Source organism: Cupressus sempervirens, chromosome 8, assembly GCF_028749045.1.
Source record: "Cupressus sempervirens isolate cs-2001-9-10 chromosome 8, ASM2874904v1, whole genome shotgun sequence".
Classification (NCBI taxonomy): domain Eukaryota; kingdom Viridiplantae; phylum Streptophyta; class Pinopsida; order Cupressales; family Cupressaceae; genus Cupressus; species Cupressus sempervirens.
The window spans coordinates 602,408,595-602,423,068 of record NC_143125.1 but is presented as its reverse complement, the minus strand read 5'-3'; the positions used below and the strand labels follow the sequence as shown (position 1 = coordinate 602,423,068).

Sequence of the window (14,474 nt, the reverse complement as noted above, 5' to 3'; positions counted from 1 at the left end):
ATAACATTATGTATCTATCACCTAGGTAGCTTTGCACTTCTATTGGTCCACGTAAATTAGTATGGACTAGCTCTAATACTTCTTTGGAAGTGTAGGTTTTGCTTTTGAAATTGGACTTAGTCATCTTTCCTAGTTGACATTGTTTGCACATTGCGTTTTCAGGTTTCTTCAGTTTGGGCAAACCTCTAACTTTCTTCTTTTTTCTGATGTTAATTAGATTATCAAAGTTAACATGACATAACCTTTTATGCCATAGCCATACATCATCAAGTCTAACAACAAGACAGGTTGCATCTTCCATATCTAGGAAAAAAAATTACTCCTAGTTTGTTCACCTTTTCCTATCAGATTTCAATTAGTGTCATAGATTTTGGCAGTTTTGTTTCCAAATTATACTTTGCAACCTACATTGCCTAACTGTGATACACTCAACAAATTGTAGTTCAATCTTTCAACATAGTATGCATTATCACATGAAATTTTCTCTGTAAGTTTTATTGAACCTTTTCCTTTGATTTGACATGGAGCATTATTTCCAAATCTAACACTATTTCCATCATATTGAGTAAAGGTAATAAAGTTACTTTTATCTCCTATCATGTGATGTGAGCATCCACTGTCTATGATCCACTTGTCATACTTGTTCACACAGGTTACCAATGTTGTTGCTTCATCTTCATCTTCATCTGATTCATACTTTATGGCTACATAGAATACTTCATTATCATTCTCATCAGAATCTTCTTCAATAATGTAGCATCTTTTTCCTTTGTCCTTGTAATCTCTGCTATCATCTTCTCTCTTGTTCTTGTACTTGTTTCCTTCTTTGTAGTTCTTCTTCTATGTACACGTTGCAGCAATATGTCCTACTTCATTGCAATTAAAACAAATGATAGGAAACTTACCTTTGCCTCTATGGAATCTTCTAGCCAGTAGTGCTTCCAATTGTTCCACATCTTCTTCATCTATGCTGTTGTCACTGGATGCATGTTTTCCTTTTCTACTCTTCTTCTTTGATTTTACTTCCTTAGTGTCTTTCAATGTGCGCTTGGCCTTGAAAGAAGATTCAAGATTCTCAGGTCTGTAGTTGTCAAAGTTGGACAACTCAAATGCAGTAAGTCTTCTCACTATTCCTTCAAAGTTTAGTGTGTTTCCTTGTAGACACCTTAGCTCTCTAATGGCTGAAACTCTAATAGCATAGATAGGGGCAGGGTTCTCAAGTATTTGCTATTGAAAATCTCTTCTTCCAATTGACCACCCAAACTTCTTATTGCACTTACCACTTCTTTCATTCTAGTAGCATATTGAGCAACATTTTCGCCTTCCTCCATTTTCATGTCATCAAACTTTCCTCTAAGGCTTTCCCTTTTTGCTTTCTGAACATTCTAATCTCCTCCATAGATATCTGTTAGGGATTTCCACATTTTGAATGCAATGTCACATCCTTTGATGTCATCAAATTCAACATAACTAAGTGCAAAGGTAATCTCCAGCATTGCCTAATTATGCTCCTTCCTTTTGCTCAAATCATTTGCAGTAAGAGGTCCAGCTAGATTTACATGTTTTGTTCCATTTGAGGTTTTTGCATAATCACTTATTGATCCAAGGTACAATTTCATTAGACTTTTCCATGTAGTGAAGTTATCTCTGTTAAGCTTGGGAACTTCTCTCTTGGACATCTTGATCTTCCTACTTCTAGTACCTTGAAACTAAATTAGCAAATGGCTCTGATACCAATTGTTAGAAATGCTTTAGAATAACTGAGAGGAGGGGTGAATAAGTTATTCAAGGTTTGAATGTCCAATTCAAACTTTTTAACAAGTAAAGTGTGCCCATTAAACTATTCATTCATCCAAGCTTAAACTTTCTTATTTAGCAAGTTACTGTAAATTAGCATGCAAACATAACACATGAAAATATCAACACATAACACAGTGATTTACATGGAAACCCAATTTGAGAAAAACCACCAGTAACATGCTACTCAATTCTCACTCTTCTAAAGTGATGCCTTGTGAAAGGCCTGCCCTATTAAAGGCTACAACACATTGTTAAATGTGACCTGGTTAAAGGATTTAACCACCTTGTTAGAAGTGGGCCTGGTTAGAGGACTTTAGAACATTCACTTGGAATGTCACCCTGTTAAAGGATTTACATATGGCTGTTAAACCAACCTAAGTCCATAGGATTTTACCCTAACTAATACAATTGCTAGAGAGTAACAATAAGGTGTTTTGACCTAATTACAACACACAACTTATCTTGCAGATTTCAAATCACTATTCAACTCATAACATTGCCTGGCTTTCAGTCTCTGTGATTCTGATAGCTTGCCCTCCTTTCAAGCTTTGTCTCCTTGAGTCTCCATGCTCAATGTACCAGTGTAATCCTCTCTTTCTAACCACTTATCGAAGTAGAGTCTCTATGCTCTATTCTTCCTTCTCCTAGATGCCTTCCTCTTTGACACCGTTCAACCACTTCACAATTTGGCACACCAACAACTCTTGCTTCTTGGTCTATGACTCCTTATATAAAAATTTGGAACTTCTTTTCCTACTTGATTCTTCTCTCATTTAATTTTAGTTTGAATGGATTAGGTAGGATTCATTGAATCTAACCCACATTTTGTTCCTTCTAGAAACATCATGAAGAATCCTATTGAATTTGCTAGAAAATGGTGTACATAGAATTCTATGCCACCAACTCATCATCCTTATCCTCCAACTAGTTCACAAATTTCAAGGCAACAACTTTTTCAGCTTAGATTTGGTGAATCTTTGACATTTCCAATAATGCAGCAGCTCGACACTATTGTAATTCTGGTGCTCAACACATACTGTGTTAATTGGCACCAACCACATTTTACTAATGCTCAACACCTACTATGAATTCACTCGGCATCCACTAAATTTTTTGTTTGCTCAGCTCCTTCTATATCACTCGGCATTTGAACTTCACTCAGCACCTGAAGTTTACTTGACACACACTAGATTTTCCATTTTCTTGGCTTAAACTAGCTTGCTTGACAATCACTAATGAACTTAGTTTAAGCTTTACAGTCAACCTGGTTCCAACTTATTCCTCCAGTGTTTCTAAGTGTGGCCAACCTCTGTATCTTTGAGTAGGCTATCAATATATCATTTAACCATTGTCTTAGCTAATCCTTGCACTTCATTACAAAACCATAACTCAACCTTTCCCTTTGGTGCTCTTGTTACATCTTGTTGATTAAATCCTTTTCATCAATCAACTAAGTGATAGTACTTGGATCTTATAAGAAATTGTCATTCTAGCAAATAGTAGTTTTGACATCAATGACAAAAAAATGATTGAAAACATTCTTTATCAACAATCTCCCTCTTTCAATCAATCTTCTTCAATGATCTTTTCAATTAGATTTCCAACAATCTCTTTCTTTAGTAAGAAGGTCTATCTGCTCAAGATCTTCTTCAAGGTTTTTCTTTAACTGCTCCATATCTATAGGGATCCAACTCAAGTTGTTAAACTTCCTCAGAGTAACTGGGCTCTGATACCAATTTTTATAAGTAGATAATACTGAGAGGGGCAGGCGAATCAATATTCTACAAACTTTTTCCCACACCTAAATATTGTTAATTACTTTATAAGTTGCCTATGAAAGTAAACCAACAATTTTGAATAGTAAATATAACCATAAACATAGAGAACTCATAACATTACTATTTGTTAACTAGGGAAACCCTGGCTAAGGGAAAACCCTGGTGGGTATGATACCCACTAGATGATTCACTAAACAATAGGATCATGTTAAGGATATTGACCCTATTAGGAGTCTATGAAGTACATATAGTGTCCCGAGTCCTTGTTAGAGGACTAGGTCTTGTTAGAAGCCTCAACCCTATTAGGAGTTGGTTCAACCTTGTTAGGAGTTGGTGAATCAAATACAGTGCATGCAAGAAGAGTCCATTGCCTTACATGCAATTATACAATTCAGTTTTTCACAAGAATAGGTATACATACAATACTTTCTATTTGTTGTATTTCGCACTTGCTCTGATCATACATCATATGTAGTTTACATCTCTTCGCATCAATCAAAAATATTGCATATATCATACATATGTCACATAGATCATCATATATCACACACTTATCTTCACAAGATAAGATCTTTACTTATACATCTCATATTCATAATTCACTACTTAGTTAGCATTCATGTGTTCACACACTTGACATAATATAAAATAACTTATGGAATAATATCCACATAGTCATATTGTCATGACTTAGTAATTATTTTGTTACCAAAATAATTCCTGAAGTCATACAATCAGATTCTTTGCTATGCTCTATTTTGCTTTGTTAAATACTTGCAATGGTATTTCAACCGTATCTCATGTCATATTGTCCATACACACCTGCACACTGGTACACATCATCATGATACTGTCATAGAGCTTTCCTCAATTGTGCATAAGCTAACTCTCAATGAGTCATCTGTACACATCACATATGCTCCCTGTGCTACTACAAACTATCTAACACTTAGACAATTTTCTATCTCCAAATGCATAAATGAAATGTTGAATACATGTTGCCATAATGACAACTATCAAGACATCTATTTGACCATATTGCCAACAATAACAACCTTGCTCTTAAAAAACAACTATAGGATACATTAACTGCTCTTTTGAATTACCATCAAGATTGGTGGTTTCTATTGGGTGGAGATTTAAATGCAATCCTATCACCTATAGAGAAAATGGTTGGGAAAGGACAGTTGGGTTAAAGTCAGATAATTTTTGGGTTTTGTCATAGCTAATGGTCTCATGGAAGTGGTTTTAAAAAATGGAGATTTTACCTAGACAAATTGAATCGAAGGTTTTTTAAACATTGCTGAGAAGTTGGGCCCATTCCTTTTTTTCTTTCTTTTTTTTTGGTGGTGGGGGGGATTGGAATGACATGAATTGGCTATGTCAAGCAAATATCTTACCAATATTTGGTTTAGATCATTACCCAATATCCTTGAGAATTCATGAGGATTCAACATTGGATAGATGACAATTTTATGGATATTTTAGCTAATTGGTGAGATGCTACCCCTAAACATATAGGAAATAAAGCCTTTGTTTTTTTTCAAAAAGTTGTAGTTCATGAAAGAGAAGTTGAAAGTGTGAAATAGGGAAGTATTTAAGAATGTGCTTATTGAGAAGTTCAAATTGGAATTTGAATTAGAAACCTTGAATTTGATAATTATAGCTAAGAGAATAGATTATCTGAGTTATAAACATGAGAAGGAATTGCAAAGAGTTACAAGGATATATTAGTATGTGAAGAAATATTATAGAAACAAAGATGCAGGGAAATGTGATTAAGAGATGGTGATAGGAATGTCAAGTTTTTCCATAAGTTCTAGAAGAACACATAATAAGATTTTCTCAATCAAGGATCATAATGGACATATCTTGGAGAACGTGGAGGAGATCAATAATGAAATTGTTCAATATTTTTCATCCATATTTGTAAAGAATACTACGACTAGTCACTCTACAAATGACATCCTCAATATTATCTCAAAGTGCATCTCCAAGGATCAAAATAGTATGCTTATAGTCCCAATTTTGCAAAAAGAAGCTAAATTTGCACTTTTCAATCTGGGAGGTGATAAATCTCCAAGGCTAGATGGTTTCCCAACAACATTCTTCCAAAGATCCTGACATATGCTTAGAAAGGATCTATGGGAAGTGATTGAGGAATCTCTAGGTGGGGATTTCATTTTCAAACACTTCAACAATACAATCTTATCTTTGATTCCTAAAAACAAAGATAAAGAATTTTTTGATGACTTTAGGTTGATTACTTTATGTAATATGGTTTATAATATTATCTCTAAAGTTATTGCTAATAGGCTTAAGCATGTGCTCTCAACCACGATTTTGGTGGAATAGAGTGGAGTTCCACCAGGAAAGGCGATCTTTGAAGGTGTTATTGATGTCCATGAAGTTGTTCATTTCTTTCAAGAATGCTAAGACAAACAATATGATGATCAAATTGGATATTAAAAAGGTTTATGATAATGTGAACAAATATTTATTGATTGTTGTATTGTGTGGGTTTGGCTTTGACACAACTTGTCTTAAGTGGATCAAGAACTGCATATCTACCCCTAGACTTTATATTCTTGTAAATAAAAGCCCTCAAGGTTTTTTTGAGACTACCACTTATATACAACAAGGCGACCCTCTATCTCCATTTCAATTTATTATTCTTGTAGATCTATAATCAAGCATGCAAGGTTGAGTGGGAATTGGAAAGAGATAAAGGTGACAACATGCATTGATCTTGTTACACATTTACAGTTTGTTGATGACACTTATTTGATGGGTGCAGGGGGAGTGGGGGGCTAATTTTTAAGAAGCTAGAATTATTAAATCAACCCTAGACAATCATAGTAGGGTGTCAAGGTAGTTCATAAATTGGTCTAAATCTAAAATTCTTGTTTTCAACAATGATTTGAAATTGTAAAAATAATTATGCAAAGTGCCTGACATGAAATTAGGTAAATTACCAAGTAGATATTTGGGTGCTTATTTGTTTGAAGGCACATGTAGAACTAACTTATGGAAGGAGTATGTTAAAAAGATGGAGGGGTGGAAAGGTAAATGGTTGTTTGATTTTGGCATGATACTAATGCTTCAATCTGTCATATCAACAATCTTAGTTTATTCAATAAGCTATTAAAAAGTCCCTTTAAAGGTCCTATATTACATTGAACAAAGAATGAGAATATTCTTCTAGAACGTTGTGCAAGAAGAGGACAAAATCCCTTTCGTATCATGGGACTCTATTTGTAAATCTAAGAAGAATGGTGGTGTGGGTTGAGTAAGTGGCAATTGATGAATAAGGTCTTCAGAGTAAAGCCTATTTGGGAGTTATATTGAAATCCATCCTGGTTATGGGTACAAATTTTAAGGGTCAAATATTTAGATTCAATTGAGGACAATAGAATCTTAATTGTCCAAGACCCACCAAAAGGATTTGCACTTTGGAACTTCATTTTGGAATGTAGGAAGTTGATTGCTAATCATTCATCTTAGCAAATAGGGGATGACCGACCAACTCACTTTTGGACTAATTCATGGAATGGAAAATTGACTCTTATACATGATGGAAATTATCAATATTTAAAGGATTTATTCATAAATTTATGGGGGGACAAGGCCTGTGATTACATCCAAAAGAATGCTCTACTTTTTTATGTCCTTAATGGGGTTGGAAAGACATATATGTGATAGGATTATATGATAATCAACAAGCCTTAATGATGCATATTTTTTCAGAAAGATTTGTAGCTATAAACAGGGAGAGTGACAAGTTGATTTGGTGTGTAGCCAAAAGTGGTATGTATTATGCAAAGTTAGGGTATTTTTTATTAGAAAAAATGGATATACAAATGAATTGGCCTTATAAGTTATGTTGGGATAGGGATTGTATGTTGAAAGATGAAGTTTTGCATGGTTAGCAATTTAAGGTACTCACGCTTATTAAACTTACCCAAAGTGAATGAATATTACATAATAATGTTTTAGGTTCCTTTATGTATGCATATGATAAAAGTACACTTGGTTGTAGTGGCATCCATTAGAGGTAGGCTTACACCATCTTTTGAAAGTGCTTTTTGGAGGCAGTGACATACATTATACTATATCTATCACTTAATCACCAAATCTTACTTTCTTGTTGTAGGAAATAAATTTAGGTTTCATTTTGAGCTGATCAAATAGATTGTGACCAAAATCAAGAGCAAGTGAAAATGTTAGGGAACTATTAGGACCCTATTTATGAAAAAAGAGGACAAGTTAATCAATGGTGCCATTGACTTTCTTCACTTTGAAAATAATTACAATCAAATAATTAGTTCATGTTAATGTTCAATGTACCAAAGCTTTTTACTATAATGTCAAACATATAACCAAATATACATATATTCTTTTATATGCTATTATATAAGAACCCAATTAACTCATTTTTAAGTAAATATTTATTGATTCATATTCCATAAACAATGGTTCCAACTAGCTCATCTTATTATTTTGAAAATAACTAGAACCCACTCTATTGAAATCTCTTGGGCCGGGTCCCATGGAAGGGGGCTTCCCAAATAAAAAAGAACTGAATATGTTTGCTACTTTTTAGGAATATTTTACATAAGGTGCTCCTATAAATTTTGAAGTCTAGTTTAGTTTTAGATTTTAAATTCAATGAGAAAAATAAGTTAAGAAATTATTTTCTCACCAAAAACATTTTGAAGAAAACTCCGAGTCTCACCCCCTTTTCCACTTGCTTGCTAAAAAAATATGAGCTTTCATTTTGAAAGAAAATATTCTAAATAATCTCCTAGCCACATAAATATTTTCCATGGGACCACCTTAGTACTTAAAAATCAAACTTAAACCCCCTAACTAAGAAACACATTATTGTATTTGCTGTAGGCAATATACTATTGCAATCAATTTTATTAAGTTGTGATTAATTTTATTTATTTCAACCAATTACTTTTTGAAGTTCCTTTTTAAAATTTTCTAATGTATATATGAGAGATTTTTAATTTCTAAAATCCGTAAAATTATTTTACGTCAATTTTATTGGCTCCTTTGGGGTCTTATAAAGCGGATTTCCAAGAAGCATAAAAAATATTAATACTTTAAATGCTAACAATTTTTAAAACTAGAATGATTAATTTTAAATATTATATATTGAATATAAGATTTTTTTAACATCTCAAATATTATGAAAATATTAAAATTATAATTAAACTATATTATACATTATCATTACCAATCAATAAATTGGTTGTCTTATAATTATTAATTATTAGATTTAATGTACTACTCTATCTAATTAATCTATTATCTAATTAAACTATTATAACTTGACCACAAATACAAGCCACTATGTGGCACTTGTTGTATTTGTCGACAATTTACTATTGTAATCACTTGAACTTAAGTGGTGATTAATCTTTTCTATTCGAACCAAATAGTATTTTTGTTTCTATTTTAAATTTTAAATTTTTCTAATTTTTAAATTGATTAAAACGATATTACTCTAACTTGATTGGTTGGTATCTTAGGTATAGCTATATTTAGAGATGACTTATATTTAAAGGATGTAATAAAAATATAATATTAGAACTAACTTAAATACTATAACATTATATTTAGATCATAACTTTGAAATTATTTTTAATTATCAATATTTTCTATTAAAAAGCATTTTTTTTGTAAAGGCTAATTTTTCTTAACTTGAAAATTAATTAACAGTAACAGATTTCCACAATTCATTTGTAAAGTATTAAATTTTCTGGATTCGATTGTGTGTGTTGATTTATCATCAATGTTTCAGATCACACTACATGATCCATCATCAGGATCTTACTATTGTGCACTTTCTCATCCCGATGATGGATCATGTAGTGTGATCCGAAACATTGATGATAAATAAACACACACAATCGAATCTAAAAAACTTAGTACTATTGAAAATTATTATTTTTATATAAAAAATTTATTTAATAATATTAAAATATTAATTTAATGACTCAATTATTTTCTTAGAACTATTAAAAAATTAATTTTTATACTATAACATATTATAGCATACAACAAATACATGCTACTATGTGCACTTTTAAAAATCTCTTTGCTTTAATCATACATCATATTAATATTAAAATTTCTTATAAATTATTAATATGTTAGCATCTAATTAGATTATTATTATAAACACATATTCCATTAATAATGATCCAAAATCTCATCTCCTTTGTGAAAGAGAATTTCATTGTATATGAAAGTCACATACACCTGCTACGACTGAGAACCAACTAGTGGAAGAAAACATATTGAGACTGTAGATCCGTGCTCTATGGTGAGATTGCTTTTCCACGATGTCTTTGCTTACCAAGTAGCGTGTTTTACCCGTCTAATGAGCATTCTTGAGAATTTGAAGATCAAATTTTCACCGTCAGGAAAACGTTTTCCACGATGAAAGTTTGGCCATGGCCAGTCCACTGAGCAGCAGCAAGTTAGTACTTGTCAAATAAATACAGGTTGAAATTCTAATTAACTCCACTTAGTGCCTAATTTCTACAGCAAGTCGATTATATAAGCATATCTATTTAAGAATTCAACATATTTCATGAGTATTATGATTAGTGGATTTGTAAAATAAAATTGACCCAAAATTACTGTACAAAACCTGAGATCTACTAAATTACTGTATAATTTCACCCTTCTCTAGTAATTGTTCTAAATTTCTGATAAGGAAGAGTGAATATATGGTAGCAGAACGCTGAATTTTAGGTCTTATTAAAAATTTGTTGAGTTCATTTGTGGTAAAATGTGTACAGCTGAAGTTCTTTTTTCCATGGTGTAGGGTTACAGTTGTTAGTCAAAACAAAAATAGAACAGCAGCGGCTACCAGCTAAGCTATTGGTGATATTCTTGCGCGATTTCTTGAGGTAAATACGAATGATAGATGTGTTACTTATTTGCACTGACCATTTCCTAATTCATCTGTTAATTTGTGCATTTCAAAGTGCGTACTGTCTTTTTTTTTGGTTTACAGCGAGTGTTTTCTTATTCATCTCTGAATGTTATTTTAGATATCAGTTCTAGGAGCTTAACAATCGGAATACTACATCCAACAGTGGGGAAATTCTTGTCTGTGAAGTTTGAATCAGTTTCTCCAGGTAAGTTAAAGTGAAATTTGCTACTACTAAAGTACTCTGCAGAATATTGATTTTGCCCTTTTTCTTTTCATATTTCTCCGTGTTTAATTTCATCACTGCATAACAAACCATTGGGTACAGCTATTTTATTTGCAATTTCTCCCTGCCCCTTGTGATGATGTGGGTCTGATTGGTGAAGTCCCCAATTCTATAGTCAGTTTGCTAAAATTCTCAATTTAGTGAGCTTTTAAAATTTCTTTGAATTTGTGAAGTCCATAATTTTGTTCTTCTGGGTAAATAAGGTGGAGCAGAATTATGCCAGACGCTCGGGCTTTTCTTCCTGTGGCATTCGCCTTCCACTTTTCCTTTTATTTTATTTTGGTGCCCGCACAACAACAGCAACAGACTAGTGCTGATTTCATTTTTGAGGGATTTAAGGACTCCAACCTGAGCCTGAGTGGAATAGCAAGCATTGATCCTCGGGGTATTCTAGAGCTTACTAATGTGGAACAGCAAATGCTGGGCCATGCCGTTTATCCAATCCCTATTCAGTTCAGAAATGTCTCCACCAATTCTACATTTTCTTTCAGTACAACTTTTGTCATGTCAATTCTGCCGGAGCATCCAAATTTGGGATGCTGTGGCTTGGCATTTGTGGCGACGCCTTTTAAAAGCTTGCAGGGATCCCTGCCCGCTGAGTACCTTGGTCTCTTCAATTCTTCCAATAACGGGAAGGCTTATAATCACATTTTTGCAGTGGAGTTCGATACAGTCCAGGATTTCCAGTTCAATGACATTGATGATAACCATGTTGGGGTGGACATTAATAGCCCGATTTCAAACAAGTCTGAATCTGCGGGCTTTATGAATGAGAGTGGGTTGTATCAGAAACTTGATCTTAAAACTCAAAAGAGCATTCAGTGTTGGATATATTTTGATGGAAGGGATAATTTGTTGAATGTGAGTGTTGTACCAGGGGGCAAGACTAGGCCTAAGGTCCCCTTGATTTCAATCCATCTTGATCTTTCAGAGGTTGTTGAAGAGTTTATGTATGTGGGTTTTTCTTCCTCCACAAGTTGGTTTTCCAGTAAACATAGTATTTTGGGATGGAGTTTCAGAATGAATGGCCCTGCAAGGGATCTGAATTTCTCAACCCTTCCTACAGATATGGAATCAAAGTCTAAGGGTCAGAATAGATTTGTAATTGGAGGGTCCGTTGCTGCTGTGGTAGTCATGGCAGTAGCAGTTTTTGTAGGGTTTCGTTTTGTTAAGAGATTGAGGGACGTTGAGGTTATTGAAGACTGGGAGCTTCAATATGGGCCTCATAGGTTTTCATACAAGGAGCTAAGGATCGCTACTAAGGGTTTTAGCCAGAGGAGGCTGCTTGGAGTAGGCGGTTTTGGGAGGGTTTACAAGGGAGTCATAGCCAGCAGTGAGCTAGAGATTGCTGTGAAGAGGGTTTCCCGTGAGTCTAAACAGGGGCTCAGAGAATTTATTGCTGAGATTTCAAGCATTGGAAGGCTCCGGCATAGAAATCTGGTTCAATTGCAGGGCTGGTGCAGATATAAGGGGGAATTGCTCCTTGTTTATGACTATATGCCAAATGGTAGCCTTGATAGTTTTTTATTTGGAGATGAGAAAAATACCCTAAGTTGGGAACAGAGATACAGGATCTTGAAGGGCGTTGCCTCTGGTCTGCTTTATCTCCATGAAGAGTGGGAGCAACAAGTAGTGCACAGGGATGTGAAGGCAAGCAATGTGTTACTTGATGCAAATATGAACGGTAGGCTTGGAGACTTTGGACTCGCAAGGTTGTATGAACATGGGTGTAACCCACACACCACTAATATGGTTGGAACAATTGGTTATCTTGCACCTGAGCTTTCTAGGACTGGTAAGGCCACAGCAAGTAGTGATGTGTATGCTTTTGGGGTTTTGTTGCTTGAGGTGGCTTGTGGGCGGAGACCCATTGAGACTAAGCATTCCCCCGAAGAATTAGTCTTGGTGGAGTGGGTTTGGGAGAAGTATTCTAAGGAAAAGCTTTTGGAGGTGGTTGATCACAAACTTGGGGATCACTATGTTGTGAGAGATGCTGAACTTGTTCTTCAATTGGGTTTGCTGTGCTCTCATCCTCAGCCTGAAGCTCGCCCTTCCATCAGACAGGTAGTGCAAATCCTTGCAGGAGATATGCTGCTTCCTGCATTGCCATCCGAAGCTCCTTCTACAGGAACATCTCAATATTTTGATGACAATGTTGTTTCCTTTTCTTCTAACGAGAATAGTGCTTTCAATGTAAGCTCACATGCTAGTGCAAGCTCGGATGGGAGGTAAACATTGACCCCTGACAGAAAATCACTTGTTTCCTTAATACATAGAGGAGACTGAAAGATTAGCGATATAGATTATGTAGAGTAAATAATTTGTTTGATGTTGCTTTTGGATTAGGCAAGGTGTAAATATTTTGTATTAATTATTGATTCATCATCAGAATGAATGAAAATAGAGGTACTTAATGATAGAATTAATCTGTTGACACCTACTCAGTCTATTGTAAAAATAGAAACATGAATTCAGATAAAGTATATATTACAGTACAAACTAGTTACAGAAACAGAGAATAACAAAGAAGACAGTCTTACCCCAAAGTATACCAAGGAAACATCCACTAAGTAAGAATTGTTTATTATTATTATTATTAGAAAACAATTACACTCTTACAGCTGCTGTTTTTACAATTGCTCTTACAAATTTAAAAGGAATTTGCCTTCCAACAGTAGGAATATAAAATATCTTGAAAGCTAATATTACTAAATATGAATAATACCAACTTTATACTTAAAAAGTTGAATTTAAAAAAAAAAATCATTCTTCTAAAAGATAAGATACGATCTCTCTTGTCTTTTTAATTTATTATGACAACGCAGTCAACCAACCTTAATTAAGTTTAAAAGCAATGGGTAATACTCACCATATCCAGTTCAGAAATGAATGTATGATTAGAAGCTTGGAGGGAAACTTGGTTTCCTGTAGCAGCTTATCTCAGGCTTGAGAAGACATGTGTATGGTGTGAAAACATGCTGAATCTTACGAGCATGATTTTGTTTTGTGTGTGAGACAGACGAAGAAATCTTATTAGAACATCTAAATTATGACCGTATATTCACATTCTTTTAGTGGTGTATGCTATATATAAACCGATTTTTATTATTCATGCATATTTTAAACTATTGCGAGAATTTTTGGTCTCTTGATCTTGGATGGTTGCCAAGCCAATTATTCCACGGTATTAGACATGAAGGGTCTGTCTTGTTTTCTTGGGCCATTTAGAGGATTTAAAAAGTTTAGATGAGAGATTGGTTTATAAGGATTTCATTTATGGCTTTTAATTGTGAAAGTATTGTGGAAGATTTGTAGAGAAAGTGAAAGCTTGCTATGGAATGTAAAACATTTAAAATAGAGACGCTCTTTTGTTGTATTTAATTTGCATAGAAGAAAACAACTTTGGAAGGATTTGAATTTGTGAAGTCTGTTAAATATTATAAGGTCTTATTTCTATGAAACATTTGAATTAAATTTATCTTGTTATCACATTTAGAAGGTTCAAGAATATTAAGATTGACTATCATTTCAGTAAAACTAAAATATCATTTATAGAGCAATTAAAGAAAAATATTGAGCTCAATTATATGGATTGTAGCATTGTAAAGAATATTATCTAATATGAAGATTATGCAAAAAATATGAGAAAAATATTCAT

General features: G+C 33.7%; 1 pseudogene across 2 annotated transcripts; it reads left to right on the top strand.

Annotated features, from left to right (window-relative positions):
* The first annotated feature begins 9,853 nt into the window (after positions 1 to 9,853).
* LOC149543869 (L-type lectin-domain containing receptor kinase SIT2 pseudogene) lies at positions 9,854 to 13,238 on the top strand (annotated as a pseudogene). 2 transcript variants are annotated; one of them, XR_016355710.1, is made up of 4 exons: positions 9,854 to 10,096; positions 10,423 to 10,507; positions 10,652 to 10,738; positions 11,020 to 13,238. The product of XR_016355710.1 is annotated as an L-type lectin-domain containing receptor kinase SIT2 pseudogene, transcript variant X1 (transcript). The 2 variants fall into 2 exon arrangements; XR_016355711.1 differs by lacking the exon at positions 9,854 to 10,096 and adding an exon at positions 10,200 to 10,265.
* The last annotated feature ends 1,236 nt before the right edge of the window (positions 13,239 to 14,474 follow it).